Genomic DNA, 17,286 nt, shown 5'->3' on the forward strand with positions numbered 1-17,286 from the left:
GACAAAAGCTATCAGCCACCACACTGTGATAAAATACAACCTTTTCCTTTTTTTTTTTTTTTATTAACATAAAATGTATTATTTGTTTCAGGGATACAGGTCTGTGATTCATCAGTCTTACACAATTCATAGCACTAACCACCAATGTCCATCACCTAGCCATCCCATCCCTCCCCTCCAGCAACCCTCAGTTTCTTTCCTGAGATTAAGAGTCTCTTATGCCTTGTCTCCCCTCTGGTTTCATCTTGTTTCATTTTTCCCTCCCTTGCCATATGATTCTTTGTCTTGTTTCTCAAATTCCTCATATCAGTGAAACCATATGATAATTGTCTTTCTCTGATTGATTTTATTTTGCCTAACATAATAGCCTCTAGTTCCATCCACAACATTGAAAATGCAAGGTTTCATTTTTTATGGCTGCATAATATTGCATTGTACGTATATATATGCATACACACACACACACACACACACACACACACACAACATCTTCTTTATCCATTCATAGTTTGGCTATTGTGGACATTGCTGCTATAAACATTCGGGTGTATGTGTCCCTTGGGATCACTACATTTATATCGTTAGGGTAAATACCCAGTAGCGTGATTATTGGTCATAGGGTAACTCATAGAAACAGAGGTCAAATTATGTTTGCTGGGGGCAAGGGGTGACGATGGACTTGGGTGAAGCTGGTCAAATGGTATCAACTTTCAGTTGTAAGGTAAATAAGTTTTGAAGATGTAATATACAACATGATGACTCTAATTAACAACACTGCATCATATATTTGAAAGTTGGTATGAATAAATCTTCAAAGTTCTCATCATAAGAGAAAATAATTGTAATTATGTGACATTATAGAGATTAATTAAATTTATTATAGTAATCATTTGCACTTACACGTCTATCAAAACAAATACATACACTCACATGAACTTACATAATGTCGTATGTCATTGTATCTCAATAAAACTGGAAAGAAAAACAAAAGAAACAATACTCTGGTTTCTGTCAGCTCCAATTTTTCTGCTATTTATCTTCATACTCAGTATTTTACAACTTGAGTTGAGGTCCCCTTCAGGGACCGTTTCCAGACAATTCCAATCATCACCAACTTCTCTGTGCCCTCTGCAGTCAGCTCGGATGGTGACCAACACCTTTTCCATGTTCAATGACATCATGTTGCTAGCTTGACCTCAGCTGTGATGGAAGTAGTTTTACCATAGAAATTGCAAACACTAAAATTAGGGGTTTTCCAGGGAGATAGCTTACCCTGTCTTTTAGTCTATGACACTGAATTTAGCATTTACTTTATTCTCTTTGCACTATACATTGGTGTTTCAAGTCACTCCTTCTAGAATAGGTAAAATAGGTCTTCAAGAGTCAAATTGCACAGTTGAATGTATTCCACTTGCCATATGCCAAAATGAGAGTGTCTGTTCAACAACTGCCTACATACCGAGAGGTCCAAAGCCCCCATCCCTGGCCACATGGTATCGAAGGAGCTCAATGAGTTCTGTTCCCAGCTCTTGACATCTCTGGGGATCTGTCCAATCATTTAATACAGTTTAAACTTTAATACAGTTTTAACTTTAATACAGTTAAAGGGGATAGGCTGTAAGACTAAATCTGGGTTGGACATTCTTGAATTCTCCTGGGGTGGTGAGTGACAAGGGCCAGCTCTTATGGTGCCTTCATTCCAGGGGATTCCATGGTGGCCCAAGGGACATTAATAGACAGTTCCACGATCAAGTAAGTTTGGGAAATGCAGATCCAACCCAGTTTAACAAATTACTCCGACTGTAGGACTTCTCAGTCTTTAATCTAGTTGATTGGAACATTTAGAAATGGAAGGGCAGGCAGGGGCTGCAAACCCATATGAGTGTCAGATTTCAGGAAATAGTGTTCTAAGTTTATGTCAGGGCACATCAGGGAAAATGCCATCATCAAGTTTAGATCTTAAATTGGAAGACCATCTCCTCTGTCCCCTATTCATCCTCTCCTTAGCCTTGAGCTTGAGATAAAGAATCCAAGAGAAGAGGGGCAGGGGTGGGGGGCTGCCAGGAGGTGGGCATCTGGGCCTTCTGGCATTTGAACCATTGACTAATTTTCAAATGGTAATAAAGCCGAGACAGAATCCACCGAAGCAAGTTGCTCCTATCAGTGCTGACGGGAAGTATTTATGTTGCTCTTTTCCATGACATTGCCTTGTTGACCTTCACAGTCCTCCTATCAGACCTCCAGTTGCCACCAGGGCTAGAAGCAGCTCACCCAACTACCGCGTCCTCCTTCAACGATCCTGTTTTCTCACCTTCTGAATTTTAGACCTGCTTAAATATTTTCCAAATAATTTGGCTTTGTCTGTGACTGGCTGAGCTGAAAAATAATAATGTTGGCTTATACTTTTACTGAATGTTCTTATCTTTTGACAATTGTCTTCACAACTGCTATGTCATTTTGCCTCGAAACTTGTGAGAGAGACAAAACATTCTCATGTTACAGAGGGGGAAAAAATTGCAAGCCAGAGCATTCAAGATGCCTCATAGCTTATCAGAGCACAGGGACAATTGAGGCAGGACTCTCGGCCTCACAGAGACACTGGAAGGACCTGGGGAGGTTTTTAAAGTGCTGGTGCTTGAGCTCGTCCCCAGAGATCCTGGTTTAAATGATGTGAGGTGTAGCCTGAGCCTTGGGATATTTTAACATTCTTAAAGTGATTCTAATGCACAATTCTGACTTTCAAACTGAGGTTACTTTCTGTGAACCCCCCATCCTATTTACATAAATATTTACATATTTTTCCCAGCTTTTCTCTCTTTTCATCCTAATTTTGATAAGAAAATGTGAAATGTGATATTTTTATCTAAAATATTCTCCCTCCAACCACAGGTCCCGTTCCATATCAAACCACCCACACACAGTGCTCTGAAGACTTTCTCAAAGCAGCTAAAGAGGGGTGAATTCACACTGCTAACCTAGAGTCTCCTGAGATGACATTTATAGACAAATGACTATAAATATAGTTGGCCCAGGGATCCCACCTCAAGATCTATTCTATAGAAATATTTCTTCAAATATACAAAAATAAATGTATAAGGATATTTGCTGCACAACTCACTTTCATAGCAGAACAATGGTAAAAACCTAATGTATCTATGAATAAGGAAATAGTGAGATTATGGGACGAGTATTGTATAGTATATCATGCTATCATTAAAAATAGTAGAATATATTTTTATAAACTGCAAAATGTGTTCTTAATATATTGAGTGAGAAAAGGAAGTTGCAGGAAAATAATACAAAATGACCCCAACATTTGTTTAAAATAAGTCCACCTATGACTTTACATCTGGGTTTCTACTCAGAAAAAAAAAAAAGAGAGAGAGAGAGTATATACACTAAACTTTTAGTGGTAGTTAGCTCCAAGAATTAAAAGTAGGAGAGAGTAATAGAGCTTGGGAGGGAGACAAACCATAAGTGACTCTTAATCTCACAAAACAAACTGAGGGTTGCTGGGGGGAGGGGGGTTTGGGAGAAAGGGGGTGGGATTATGGACATTGGGGAGGGTATGTGCTTTGGTGAGTGCTGTGAAGTGTGTAAACCTGGTGATTCACAGACCTGTACCCCTGGGGATAAAAATATATGTTTATAAAAAATAAAAAATTTTTTTAAAAAGTAGGAGAGAGTAGAGGGCACAAAAAACTTTAATTTTTCTATGTTATTTGAATTGTTGCAATACAAAGGCATTATGTTTGTTTTTCTTCTAGAATTTATTTTTATAACAACAAAACATAGGTTTGATCATTGTAAAATGGTGAATGCCATACAGGAAAATATCATATTTGCCTGGAAAATAGGGTCTGGCATCAAAGAGGGGGTGCCATCTCTTCAGAGCAAACATGGCGTTGACCTGCAGCAATGGCAGAGAGAGCTGCCCAAGTGCAGAAGGAGGGGCTAAGGAGGCACCTTCCGAAGCCAAGGGCCATTCACTGTCCTGGAGCTCCCCTGGAGAGGAGTAAGGTGGTATGGCCCGGAGTCCTGGGGGCAGCGAGGAAGTTCAGGTCAAGTGAGGCCTTGAAAATACTCAAAACCACAGTGAGAGACCACTTCTAACCAATCAGAATGGCTAAAATTAACCAATCAGGAAACAACAGATGCTGGCAAGGATGCCGAGAAAGGGGAACTGTCCTACACTGTTGGTGGGAATGCAAGGTGGTGCAGCCACTCTGGAAAACAGCATGGAGGTTCCTCAAAAAGGTGAAAATAGAGCTACCTTATGACCCAGCAATCAAACTACTTGGCATTTACCCTAAAGATACAAATGTAGTGATCCAAAAGGGCACGTGCACCTTAATTTTATAGCAGCAATGTCCACAATAGCCAAACTATGGAAAGAGCCTAGATGTCCATCAACAGATGAATGGATAAAGATGTGGTATATTTATTTATACACACACACACACACACACACACACACAATGGAATACTATGTAGTCATCAAAAGAAATGAAATCTTGCCATTTGCAATGACACAGACAGATCTAGAGGGTATTATGCTAAGCAAAATAAGTCAATCAGAGAAAGATAATTATCATAAGATCTCTCTGATATGAGGAATTTGAGAGGCAGGGCAGAGGGTCGTCAGGGGAAGGGAGGGAAGAAAATGAAACCAGATGGAACCAGGGAGGGAGACAAACCACAAGAGAGTCTTAATCTCAGGAAACAAACTGAGGGCAGCTGGGGGGTTGTGGAAGAGGGATAGGGTGGCTGGGGGATGGACAGTGGGGAGGGTTTGTGCTATGGTGATGCTGTGAATTGTGTGAGACTGAGAATTCACAGGCACCCTTGAAACAAATAATACATTATATGTCAATAAAATTTAAAAAAAAATAAAATAAAAAAAGAGAGTGAGCCCCAGGTCAGATACCCTCTATGTAGAATTTGTAAAGCCACTGAGTGTTTTAAGTGCAGGAATGATGCAATCAGAACTCTAATTCCGGAAGCTTCCTGTGGTGAGAGCATGGAAAAATGGATTCCTTGAATAAAAGCAGAGAAGGAGGTGGTTCGACCAGTTGAGACTAGCGGTACCAAGCAAGGAGCCATGCAGGTCATGGCGAGGTAAACAGCGGGCCCATGGCAGAGCTCATGCATGTGGTGGCCTTGGATCCCCACCCCGCCTGTAGAGGCCAATGAGGAGGAACCAGCACAAGAAAGGAGTAGGAGTGCCGCCACCTACATCCAGAAGCCAGATCACTGGGAGGCAGCCACAGAAAGTGGAGGGGGCGGGGAGTGCCGTTGTGTCCCAGGTAACAGCAGGTCACCTGGCTGGCTGCACAGCAGACAGTTCAGATCCTATTTCAGAGCAGTACAAACCAAGGAGAGATTTGAATCTCCTGAAAACATTCCCAGCCTTTGGGTCAGACCAAAACCATGTTATTAAAAAAAAAAAAAAAAAAAAAAATCACTTAGCTCATTTCCCTTTTCCTGGAAAATTCTCTTTTCCTCTCTCTACCTGGAGCTCAACAAAAAATAACCAAACACAATGTCCTCCATTGTTGAAACCTGCCATCTCTGAGAGAAAAGAAAACACCCAGGCCCACAGAGCGATGGCAACGTCCCCAGCACCAGTGCGGGGGAAGAAATGGCTCCTGTGATTTTTATTCTTTTCTCTCTCTGGTCCACCCACCTGGTTGCTTCTGCTGTGAGAGTATTTGGGGGATGGAGCAGAGAGGAGAGAGGCGAGGAGAAACAGGAAGAGAGGGCAAGGTCCCCAGTCCCAAGAGGGCAAAGGGATCCTCTCCCTGTGGAGGTGGCTGGCTCCTGGAGATTTTGCAGGTCAGAACCTCACCTAAGCTCCCCTTCTCCCAGCCCCACCCCCAAAGGGAGTGAGAAGCCTCTTTTCACCACTGCTCTGGAAGAAGCTTGTGGCCAAGAACTTCACTTGGATCCAAGGGTCCCTGCCCCTCCAGGGGTCTAGAGACATGGGGTTACACTCGGGTCTCAGCACCTGGCTGGATTGTGCTGTCTGGGCTGCGTCTGTGGACCACTCAGCGTGTATATCTAACAAAAATGCATCCACACAAAAATGTGTGCATCAACACAAAATGATTAACTGCAAAGGAGTGGGGCTGCAAAGAAGCTTCCTGGCCTTGGCTTTTTTAAAAAATTGAGTTATCCGGACAGTTTGAATTATCTCCTGCACTATCTCTTTCTTCTCATTCAACACAGGATAGACAATGTGTGTTGAAAGGTAGAGTTCAGGGCTGGCCTGAGAGCCCTGGAAAAGGAAATGGTATGTCTCTCTGAAGCTCATATTTCTTGGGAGAAGGAGACATGGAAGTTACCTATGAACTCTGGGTCCTGGAGCAGACTCCAAGGAGAGTAAACCAGAGTTCCAACATTGAGGTGCTGCTCTATGTAAGATTAGCAGACTTGTTTCTGAGCAGTGCTAGGTGGCATAAATTATGGTCCAAAAAGTCTTATTTTTCCATGGACTTACAGCTCTCTTACTCCATTAAGAATAGCAGTAAGGGCACCTGAGTGGCTCAATCAATTAAACATCGGACTCTTGGTTTCATCTTAGGTGATTATATTAGGGTCCTGAGATGGAGCCCCATGTTGAGCTCCACGCTCAGCTGGGAGTCTGCTTGTCTCTCTCCCTTTGCTCCTCCTCTTTCTCTCATAAATAAATAAAATACTTAAAAAAAAAAGAATAGCAATAATGTATATGAAAAATATGTGATTAAGACCTTAGAGATTACAGTGCTCCCTCGTCATATATTTAAGTAAAATAACTTGATATTCAAAGAAAAAAATTCTGGGGTGCCTTGGTGTCACAGCCAGTTAAACATCTAAGAAAAGGTTTTGGCTCAGGTCCTGATCTTGGGATCATGCATGCAGGGTTATGAGATCGAGCCCTGAGGGGGCTCCATGCTCAGCGAGAGTCTCCTTGAACTTCTCTCTTTCTCCCTCTGGCCCTGCCTCCTCTCTCAAACAAATAAGTCTTTAAAAAAATGAAAGAAAGAGGGGCACCTGGATGGCTCAGTGGGTTCAAGCCTCTGCCTTCGGCTCAGGTCATGGTCTCAGGGTCCGGGGATCGAGTCCCACATCCGGCTTTCTGCTCAGCAGGGAGTCTGCTTAGCCACCCCCTCTCTCTGCCTGCCTCTCTGTCTACTTGTGATCTGTCTGTCAAATAAATAAACAAAATCTTAAAAAAAAAAAAAGAAAGAAAGAAAGAAAAAATTGCTGAAAGAAAAAATCCTTTTAAAAAAGAAGAGTACTGGGCGCCTGGGTGGCTCAGTGGTTTAGGCTGCTGCCTTCGGCTCAGGTCATGATCTCAGGGTCCTGGGATCGAGTCCCGCATCGGGCTCTCTGCTCAGCAGGGAGCCTGCTTCTCTCTCTCTCTCTCTGCCTGCCTCTCCATCTACTTGTGATTTCTCTCTGTCAAATAAATGAATAAAATCTTTAAAAATAATAATAATAAAATAAATAAATAAATAAATAAATAAATAAGAAGAGTACTTCGGTTTTAATTCATTTTCCTCTCATTTATGTTTCTCTCTGACAATCTCACTAAAATGAGGTACAGCTGAAATAATTATTCATTCCACAGAATTTGACTATAGAACCTCTGCTCCCTTCAATGTTTTAAAACAAAACAGAACTATCAGTACAATTTTAGAGGCATCAAAATAGTAGATAAATTAGTCAAAAACACTTGACAAAACCAAGTCTCTCTTTTCCTAATTCCGAAAGTGGAAAAACACTTAAACAAAAATCTGACAGTCTTAACAGCAAATAAGTTAAGATCTATGGGAGGAAAACTTGACTGTTTTCTACATAAAAACTGAAAAAAACTTGTATACTAGATAACAACACTATAAATCAAGGTAAACTACAAAACGAGAAGAGTATTTGCAAATATGCAACACATCTAACAGGTAAGCCTCCCCACGTACAGAAGTCTTTAAGGAACTCAGGAAAAGGAGACACAACAAAGAATGTGGTCAAAGAAGATGGTCGGATGACTCACAAGAAACTACAAGCTGTCGAGGAGCCTAGAAAGACAAAGAAGAGAATTTTTTTTAATATTATTTATTTATTTATTTGACAGACAGAGATCACAAGTAGGCAGAGAGGCAGGCAGAGAGAAAGAGAGGAGGAGGAAGCAGGCTCCCTGCTGAGCAGAAAGCCCGATGCAAGGTTCCATCCCAGGACCCTGGGATCATGACCTGAACTGAAGGCAGAGGCTTTAACCCACTGAGCCACCCAGGTGCCCCAAAAAGGAGATTTTTTTTAAAAAATTTGAGGGAAAGTAAAAATGACACATCTGAACCTACCAGACTAGCAATGGCGGATTTGATAGAGCATATCCACATACCCATTTTGGGAAGAAGGCACTTGTAGGTATTTTTATTAGGTTGATACCTTGGTAAATTTTTGACCTGGACCCTCAATCCAGCAGACTGCTTCTGGAAATGTATGTAATGAGACACCAGATACACGTTTAACACTTGCCAAAGGGACACTATGGTCTCTGTACAAGGAAGAGAGAGAGAGAAAGAAAAGGAGATTCTTGAGTCCCTGGCAGTTCTTGCCCTCTGCCTGGCCCCTCCACAGCAGGCATGTGTCAGGAGAAAGACAGGACCTGCTCTTTTGTCCACGGTCCTCATCACCTCAAAAGCCCTCAGATGAACAGGAACAGCTCCCTGTGCTGGGCTGAGGCCCCGTGTTTAACAGGAAATGTGTTTCTCAACTTTCACACAACACCTGGTCTGAAACCAAATGCTAGCCAGCTCCTTCACCATGTGCTTGTTTGAGCACCTGCTGAATAACCTTGGGAATAGCAGTCTGATTGGATGGTTATGAAGCTGGTGAACCACCACCTCACAGGATGCAGGAGAACGGATGGGGTACTGACTAATTGCAGAGGCCACTTTTTTCTCCACTGTGGAACCAATCTAATTTTTGGTGGGGATTTCGACTCCCTGAAAAATTTACAAAAGTTACCTTCACATTGCCTTTCCTGAACCACCCCCCTCATGGCATGTGACTCCACTGAATAAGGTTGTCTATCGTGGTGGAAACTGGCAGTAGTAAAAGTCAGGAAGTAGATGCCAGATCCCTCAGCAGACATTTGGAAAACATTGTGAGACATCCATTCAACGGGATCTCTACAGAAACAGATGATGCCAAGTCATGTGAACTGACATGAAAACATCATGTGAACTGACATGAAAAAATACACTGAGAGACAAAAAATGTTGCATAAAAGCAGATATGGTATGACTTACTTATGTAAAGTTTAATATGTTTTGAAAATAAGTACATAAAACTGAGCATGTTTGTTATGTGTGTGTGCGCATACAGGGAGAGAGAGAGAGAGAGAGAGATCGAAGGATTTTTACCAAAAGAGTAACTGTATTATCTCTGTGTGGTGGGATTCAGAGTGCTTCTTACTTTTTGGGTTTGGGTTTTTGTTTATCTTTTACTTTTCTTGATCATTTGAATTTTTTTTAATATAATTTTTTATTTTTTATAAACATATATTTTTATCCCCAGGGGTACAGGTCTGTGAATCACCAGGTTTACACACTTCACAGCACTCACCAAAACACATACCCGCCCCAATGTCCATAATACCACCCCCTTCTCCCAAACCCCCTCCCCCCAGCAACCCTCAGTTTGTTTTGTGAGATTAAGAGTCACTTAAGATGGGATTGGGAGGGATCATTTGAATTTTTAATAATGAGTATGTATATGTTTTTAATCAGAAAAAAAATTTAAACCCACTATCTCCATTTTCAAGAAAAATAAAAAAGGAAACTGATAGGAATACCAATAGAAGAATCCTCAAAAGGAGTTTCCCAGGGTTTGCCTGCTAGAGAATGAGGCACCACATCAGGCAATAACCATAGGGAATTCCTGTGCATGACCCAGATATACCAAAGGGAAACTCTTCTTCTTCCAAGGTGTCCTAGCATTATTTTATTTTATTCTCTTCCTAATTCTTTGCATGAAAAATGCTGACAATCTTCTATGTCTGACTTCAACAAACACATCTTGATTGCCCAGTACACTCCTAGGAAATAAAGACATGGAGATGAGCAAAATGTGTTTTCCTGAAATCCTCAAGAAACATTTTGGGGAGTTAAGCACACAAACAAATAGTATCACTGATAATAATCTACTCTAAGGAGAAAGGCAATTAATGTTTCCTGAAGGACTGTGGTAAGGCTACCTGGACAAGATGGCATCTGAGCTAGGTTTTCAATGAACAGAGGTGAGGTCAATAAAGCAGAAATAGAGGCAGTCCAAAAAAGGGACACCACACAGGCCAAGGCAGGATATGCCTGTGCCTTTTATATTTGATGAGCAGAACAGAGAACAGAGGAAAAGGAGGATCACACAGTTTGAAAGGAAATGTGGGGACCAGAATCCTGCTGAATGGTTTGAGCTTATATAGAATATAAAGGTCTGCATCAGGAGGCAGACATGATTAGGTTCATTCAGCTTGAGACAAGGATAAAAAGTCCCATTAGTGAGATGATCTCTGGCCCTCAAAGCCGTGGGCATGTATCCCTGTCTGTTCCAGCACCTCAACCTTTGAGATTATAAGCGGTCAGTAAACACATATTGGTTGAAAGAGAAAGAACGACCTACATTCGTGGAAGTTTCCACTGACTTGAAAGCATTGGTAAAAATGAGAAACCAGGTTAAACAGCAGAGCTAATGTCCCCCAGCAGAGAGACACAGGTGTATCTTGTGCCCAGGACAGAGTTCAGCCTCTGGTTGGGCAGAGCCATGGATGCCGAGGATGCAGTAGAATCTGAACATGGCTTTCCTGCTCCCACCCCATCTGCTCTTCACATCACCTTTCTCATCCAGGACGTGCTGTAATCTAAGTCCTTTTAAAAAGAAAATAGAATTCTTAAGCATCTGTCACCACAGCTCCTTGCAGTGAAAAATGGAAGGTGTGGCTTCTTTGAGAGAAAAATGACAAGACGGAGTATTGGGTGACCCCAAGGTGTTGGCATGTGGGAGATGAACTGATGCACCGAGATAGACAGAAAACCCGTCTGCCTTTCCAGCACTTTTTATAGTAAGTTTTAATCGCTGTTTATGCTTTCAGGATATGGTGCTCTGCAAGAAAACCAGTCCACTTGTAGACCATATAGGGGTGGAGGTGCTGGGCGACCGTGAGTAAACACAGCGACAATGGAATTCCACCAGACTCACAGCAAGGCTTTCATCTGCTTTCGGGAGTGACAAGTAGGGCTGGCTTCCCTAGGCCTGGAGTGGAAGCACAATTACAAAGCTAAGCATCTGCCGCCTTGTTTGTAGGACTTACCTAGGAAACTGATACCCTCTGAAAGTGCCCCTTCATTCCAATGTCACTTTAGATAGGACACGTAAAAGGATTACTCTGGTGTCACTGGCCCCCACCCATTGTCTGCACAAGCCCATGTTGAATGGGGTAACTTAACCCCCAAAGAGATAACCAACTGCTGTGTGTGTACTCACATTTACAACTGGCAATTCCCATGAAGCAGAGTGGTTGTTTTCCGGGGCCTTTTCCTTCACGGACACATCAGTAGCTGAATCTGAAACAGTTCTAGACCAAAGGCATGGGCCTGGAGAAGAACAAGTCCAGGGGCCTGCTCTCAACGCCCTTTTGTACTAAACCAGATCCACCAGGGGTACGTGCGGGGAGGGGACCCACGTTAAGACAATGCTCAGATCGCTCAGATTTCTTCTTTCAGTTGTGAACTTGACCTAAATATTTCAATATATTTCCTTTAAAGAAAAATGTATTAGAGGACACCTGGGTGGCTCAGTCAGTTAAGCATCTGCCTTCGGCTCGGGTCATGATCCTAGGGTCCTGGGATGGAGCCCTGCATTGGGATTCTTGCTCAGAGGGGAGCCTGCTTCTCCCTCTCCCTGTCTCTCCTCTTAGTTGTGAGTTCTCTCACTCATTCTCTCTCTCTGACAAATAAATAAATTAATTAAATATTTTTAAAAAATGAATTAGAAGCCTTAAAGAAGGGCTGTTGTTTACATGGGACAGAATGAAAGACCAATGTCTGACCCATGCCCTTGCCTGCTTAGGACTTTGAGGGCCTCAGAATCCACCCCCACCCCAACCACTATGGCCCAGATTTAGCCACCAACCTCACCAACCGCCGCCAGCCCAGATTCAACCCCACCACTCCCAGCCAGCCCAGATTTACCCCCACCACCTCCAGCCAGCCCAAAAGCCCAAAAGAATGAAGTTCTCTGACTCCTGGCAGATATTAGGTAAAGTTTCCCTTTATTAATAGAAATCTCCTACAAAATAAATAATATTTACTATGTTTCTGAAATACGGACATAGAGAAGAGGAAGCAAAGGTTATTCATAATCTCACCATATAGAAAGCCCTTGCTGACAATTTAAAAAATTTTTAAGTAACATGCTCTATGCACATTGTGAAAACTTCAGACATTTCAGAAGGTAAAAATAATTTAAAATAAAATCAACTCTCACCATAAAGTTAACCACTGCTAACACTAACTTCAGTTTCCCTCTAGATTAGAAAAAGAAATGCATAAAGCAGCAAAATATACATAGCCCTATACATGATTTATAAAAATAAAAAGTACAATAATAAATAAAAATTTAAAATAATTTTTAAAAAGTATAACATCCATACTCTCCTACATCTTACTCTTTTTTTTTTTAGATTTTATTTATTTGACAGAGAGAGACACAGTGAGAGAGGGAACACAAACAGGGGGAGTGGGAGAGGGAGAAACAGGCTTCCCACTAAGCATGGAGCGTGATCCCAGAACCCTGGGATCATGACCTGAGCCGAAGGCAGACGCTTAACGACTGAGCCATCCAGGGGCCCCTACATCTCACTCTTTTCACTTAATTATCCACCTTGGAGAGTTTGCCATACTATGGCATGTGGATCTACCTCACTCTTTTTTAGTGGGTTAGTTTATGGATGCCACCTAACTGACCTGTCCAAACTCTCATGAGACATTTGAAAGAATCACACAAATTTTACGCAAGAGACAGCCACTCCATACCTCAATTTTGTCATCTTCAAGGTGAGAAAAACAATGGTAAGGGAGTGGGTACATGGGCAGCCCCTAAAAGTGTATCTGATACATTGTAAGCCACTATTGTTATTATGTTTATTACTACTACTATTAGTTTTAGCTATGAGTATCAGTGTGATTTGTTATTAGAAACTTTTTAGATCAACATAAGCCATTGTTGTCAGTGTACTTTCTAGTTGGAAACTTTTTAGGCAAGTCTCAAAGACATCGCTACTAAAAGTAGACCCATAAGAAAGACACCATATGTTTTTGAGCCACACTCTTCAAAAACACCTAGCAAGACCAAAATGTCTGTGCCCCATGGTAGTGGTAGTGCCAGAATTACATTTCCAAAAACACAAGATTCCCCAAAGGAAGCCACAGTTTGAATACTGGCCTATGAAACAGCAGACAACAAAATCAAGAGACAAGTTCCTGAGGAGAAATACAGAAGAATAGCGTAGCCAATTGACAATGCAAGGAAAATCGTGGTGGGCAGAATGTAATTACCTGCACTGGAACTCAGCCAGGGTGTCTGTTTGCCCAGCAGAAGGAAATTAGACCAGATGTTTGGAGAAAGGGTTTAGTTTGGGCCAACATTTCCCAAGATAATCTTTCCATCAGTAGTAAGGTCATTATATCCAGGCATGAAGGAGAGCCAGAGAAGGTTAGACCTTAAAAGAAGAAAAAGAAAAAAAAGAAAGAGGCGAGAGATGAGTTAGTTCAGTCCCTTTTACTACAAAGGAGAGATTAACTTTCCCAAGTAACAAAGCCAGCTCATGGAAGAACCAGGGTTAGCCGAAAAGTCTCTTCACACCCAAACCAAAGTTTTTTCTATTACATTACATTGCCTTATTTGTATAGAGCCCTAGGATTGCAATTAGTACTAAAAAATAAGGCAAGATACATGTGAATTGAGGAATGATTAAAAGTTTTTGAATCAAGGCTTGTAAATAATATTATAAACACTTAAAAGTCCCAGGGATTAGGACGTTTTGCTGTTCTTGTAGGGGAGGCCTAGAACCCCATAATTTAACCTTCTCTTAGAGGTCCTTTCCTGGGGTTCTAGGCCTCCTTTATTCCTTGCCCCCTACTTCAACCTCAGCAATGTTGCCTCTGCAACATTTTATATGTTGGTTATATATACAATGTATTGATATAAGGTTCCACTGCTGAAACAGAAAATTTTAGTGTTTTTTTGGGGGGGGGGCCCTAGATCCCAATGATATATATTTCTTAAAATTTCATTTGGAGATTTGAATGATCCAAGAAATGCCACGGACATCTAAGTAAGTTAAGCTTTAAGAGAGGGGCTTTTCCCCTACATCACTTTTTTCATTATCATTATGACTCAACATTTCCAAAAAGCCATTTGCGGGGCATCTGCATGATTTATTTAGAGCCAGCCAATGAGGAGAGAGAAGCCAAAAGATGACGGGCTTTTCCTGTGAGCATACAGAACTTACCCTCACAGTAGCTGTTAAAAGTATGCTTTAGTACCTTTTTTTTTTTTTTTTTTTTGGTAATTTTTGTATAGTTTGACAAAGGAGAAGATAGAAAAATTCTTGAGATCACAACAATGTAACTATATTTAACACCACTGAAATGTATATGTTAAAATGGTAAAGATAGTTTTGTGTTATATGTGGGTTTTTTTTTTTTACCTTTATGGTAAAAAAAAAAAAAAGAAAAAAAGTTTTTGATTTAATGTAAGAAGTGTGCCATTCCCCAGCTTTTCCTCCTTTCTGTCAGTTGGAATGCAGATGTGATGGCTAGTGTCCCAGCAGCCATCTCACGCCATGTCATAGCAGCTACATTCTGAAGATGGTGAAGTAACTGTGTGTGGAGCAACTGTGTTGCTACTGTATAAGTAACAACAAGATTCTGTGTAAAGAAACCTAGTCCCTAACCCTGAGGGCACATGCCAACCCTTCATGACCTACTTTTGGGTCTCTTTTACGTAAGAGAGAAATGAATTTTAATTATGTGTCATTTCTAAAAGTGTGCCAAAAATAAATAAATAAAGATTGCCAAAGGAAGTATAAGTATTTGCATCACATGTGCCAAATATATCAAGAGAGTGAGGTTGTATTCCCAAATCATTTTTATCTCATTTATTTTATTCAAATGTTCTAACAGGGCTAGGGGCTAGGATACAGAACAGTGCTTTCTAAAGCCTGGTTCCCTGGTTAACAACATCAGCATCGCTTGGAATTGTTACAAATGCCCCCCAGATCTCCTGACTTAAGACATGCTAGGTGCTGGACCAGGTAATCTGTATTTTAGCCATCCATCCCCAGAATTCTAATGCCCAAGAAAGTAAGAGAACCATTCATACGAAGGTAACATAGAGTAGTCCTGTGTGTTGAGTCTTAGGGCTGAGGGGCAGAGGAAAGTCTATTGTCAAGAGTTACAATTCCTTCTTTGCCACTTAATAGCTCAGTAGCACTAGAAAAGTGACCTGGCCTCTTCAAGTCTTAATTTTCCCAATGGTAAGATAAAGAAGAATTAACGTTACCAATATCCTACAGTTGTTGAGAAGACCCAGTAGGATAATCCTGCATAAAGCTCTTCATTGCCAAATGTTTACTATTAAATGCAGGATCAGTACTTACATTGTATTCGTGTTTCGTGCTGTTTGAAGCCTCATGACTTGACAGAAAAACAAGCAGGATAAACAGGTTGGAGGACCACAAAGGAACCTTGGAGAATTCTTGGGAGAAAAGGAATTAATAGAATTGAAGTAGTGCTGAAATCACTTGTCAAGAAAAGACAACAAATTAAGAAAACAACAACAATATTAAAATAATAGATAACATTTGTTAAACACTTACCACATGCCAGACACTATTCTAACCACTTGTTGCATGTTGAACTCATTAAATCCTCCTGGCAACCTTCTGAGGTATGTGCAGTAATTATGCTTGTTTTACAAACAAGGAAACAGATACAGAGAGGCTAGGAGATGATCCCGACATCACCCAGCCAGTGAGAGGGAAAGCTGGATTCTATCACCGGAACTTGGCTCTGGGCCCATTTTCTTAACATTGGCCCCTACATTCCTAGGTATATTTTTTGCTTCTGTTCAGGAGTATCACAAATGGAGTGATGGTCTCTTAACCCAGGTTGGAATGAAGGGGAAATTCAGCCTCCCCAATCCATTTTTATTGAGCATTTACAATATGTGAGTGTCCTGGTTTGGAGCCTCCCAGAAGCATCCAAAGGCAAGAACTTGAATGTAGTTTCTTTGGGGTTGCAGGGAACCCCTACAGAGAAAGCAAGAGTGATCCAGGGAATGAGAAGTTACCTGCAAAGCTGGCTATCAAGGTTAACAATTGGAGGTCAATCCCACAAAAGCCACTCTGCAAAACTCACTCTTGGAATTATCCTAGCCAAAAGGCAAGAGCTGGAATATTTAAGTCTCAACTCCTGGGAGATCCTGAGTGAGGGCTGCCTTGGAGGTATTAATTCCCTGCCACATCCAGCTTCTTACCAGGCTGTCCAAAGTGGAGTCTCCTTTCAAGAATTTTAAAAAATAAAATAAAAAATAAAAATAAAATTCTAAGCTAAATTTGTTCCTTCATAAAAGCAACATTATCAAGGTCAGTAATTTTCACCCTTGACTGTGCCTCAGAATTCTCAGGGGTCTTTAAAACACAGACTGCTGGCCCTATCCCCAGAGTCTGGGATTGAACAAATCTGGGCAGGGCCCAATAATTTGCATTTCTAACAAATTTCAGCAGATGCTGATACTGCTTGTTGCAACCACATTGGGAGGCCATCTGGTGTCCCAGCTAGGAGGGATTGCCACAGACTCCTCAAGAAGCCACTATACAGATTGTGTGTGTGTGTGTGTGTGTGTGTGTGTGTGTGTGTGTGTGTGTGCACAACAGAAATATTTGAAAAAGAAATAATCAATCATTCAAAAGCATACTTTGATCCAGGAACTTCAAACTAAATAGTAAAAATAGGCATCCCCCTGTAGCTGATCCCTCCTTCTCAAAGGTCTATCTTAGCCAGACATACACAGGTTACGGAGACCTCTCTTTTCTGCATCCTCAAGACATACAATAACTGTCTGGGCTTTAATAGATGTTTCTTACAGAACCTGAAATCATACAATGTCTAAGTAAAAAAACATGTTTGCATTTCAAAACTACATCTTTGTTTGTTTTCTTTTTTAAAAGTGAAATTGTAAACT

The 17,286-nt window shown here is 41.2% G+C and overlaps 1 long non-coding RNA gene across 4 annotated transcripts in view; it reads right to left on the minus strand.

Moving 5' to 3' along the window:
* Positions 1–11,093: 11,093 nt before the first annotated feature.
* LOC309872129 overlaps positions 11,094–17,286 on the minus strand; it is an 88,431-nt gene continuing 82,238 nt past the window's right edge. For all 4 annotated transcript variants that reach the window (XR_014315680.1, XR_014315681.1, XR_014315682.1 and 1 more), the window contains 4 exons: positions 15,701–15,798; positions 13,596–13,759; positions 11,524–11,633; positions 11,094–11,292 (listed from right to left, as the gene is read on the minus strand). This is a non-coding gene — a long non-coding RNA (uncharacterized lncRNA). The remainder of the gene's footprint in view (positions 11,293–11,523; positions 11,634–13,595; positions 13,760–15,700; positions 15,799–17,286) is intronic.

This window comes from Mustela nivalis (assembly GCF_964662115.1).
Source record: "Mustela nivalis genome assembly, chromosome: 8".
Classification (NCBI taxonomy): domain Eukaryota; kingdom Metazoa; phylum Chordata; class Mammalia; order Carnivora; family Mustelidae; genus Mustela; species Mustela nivalis.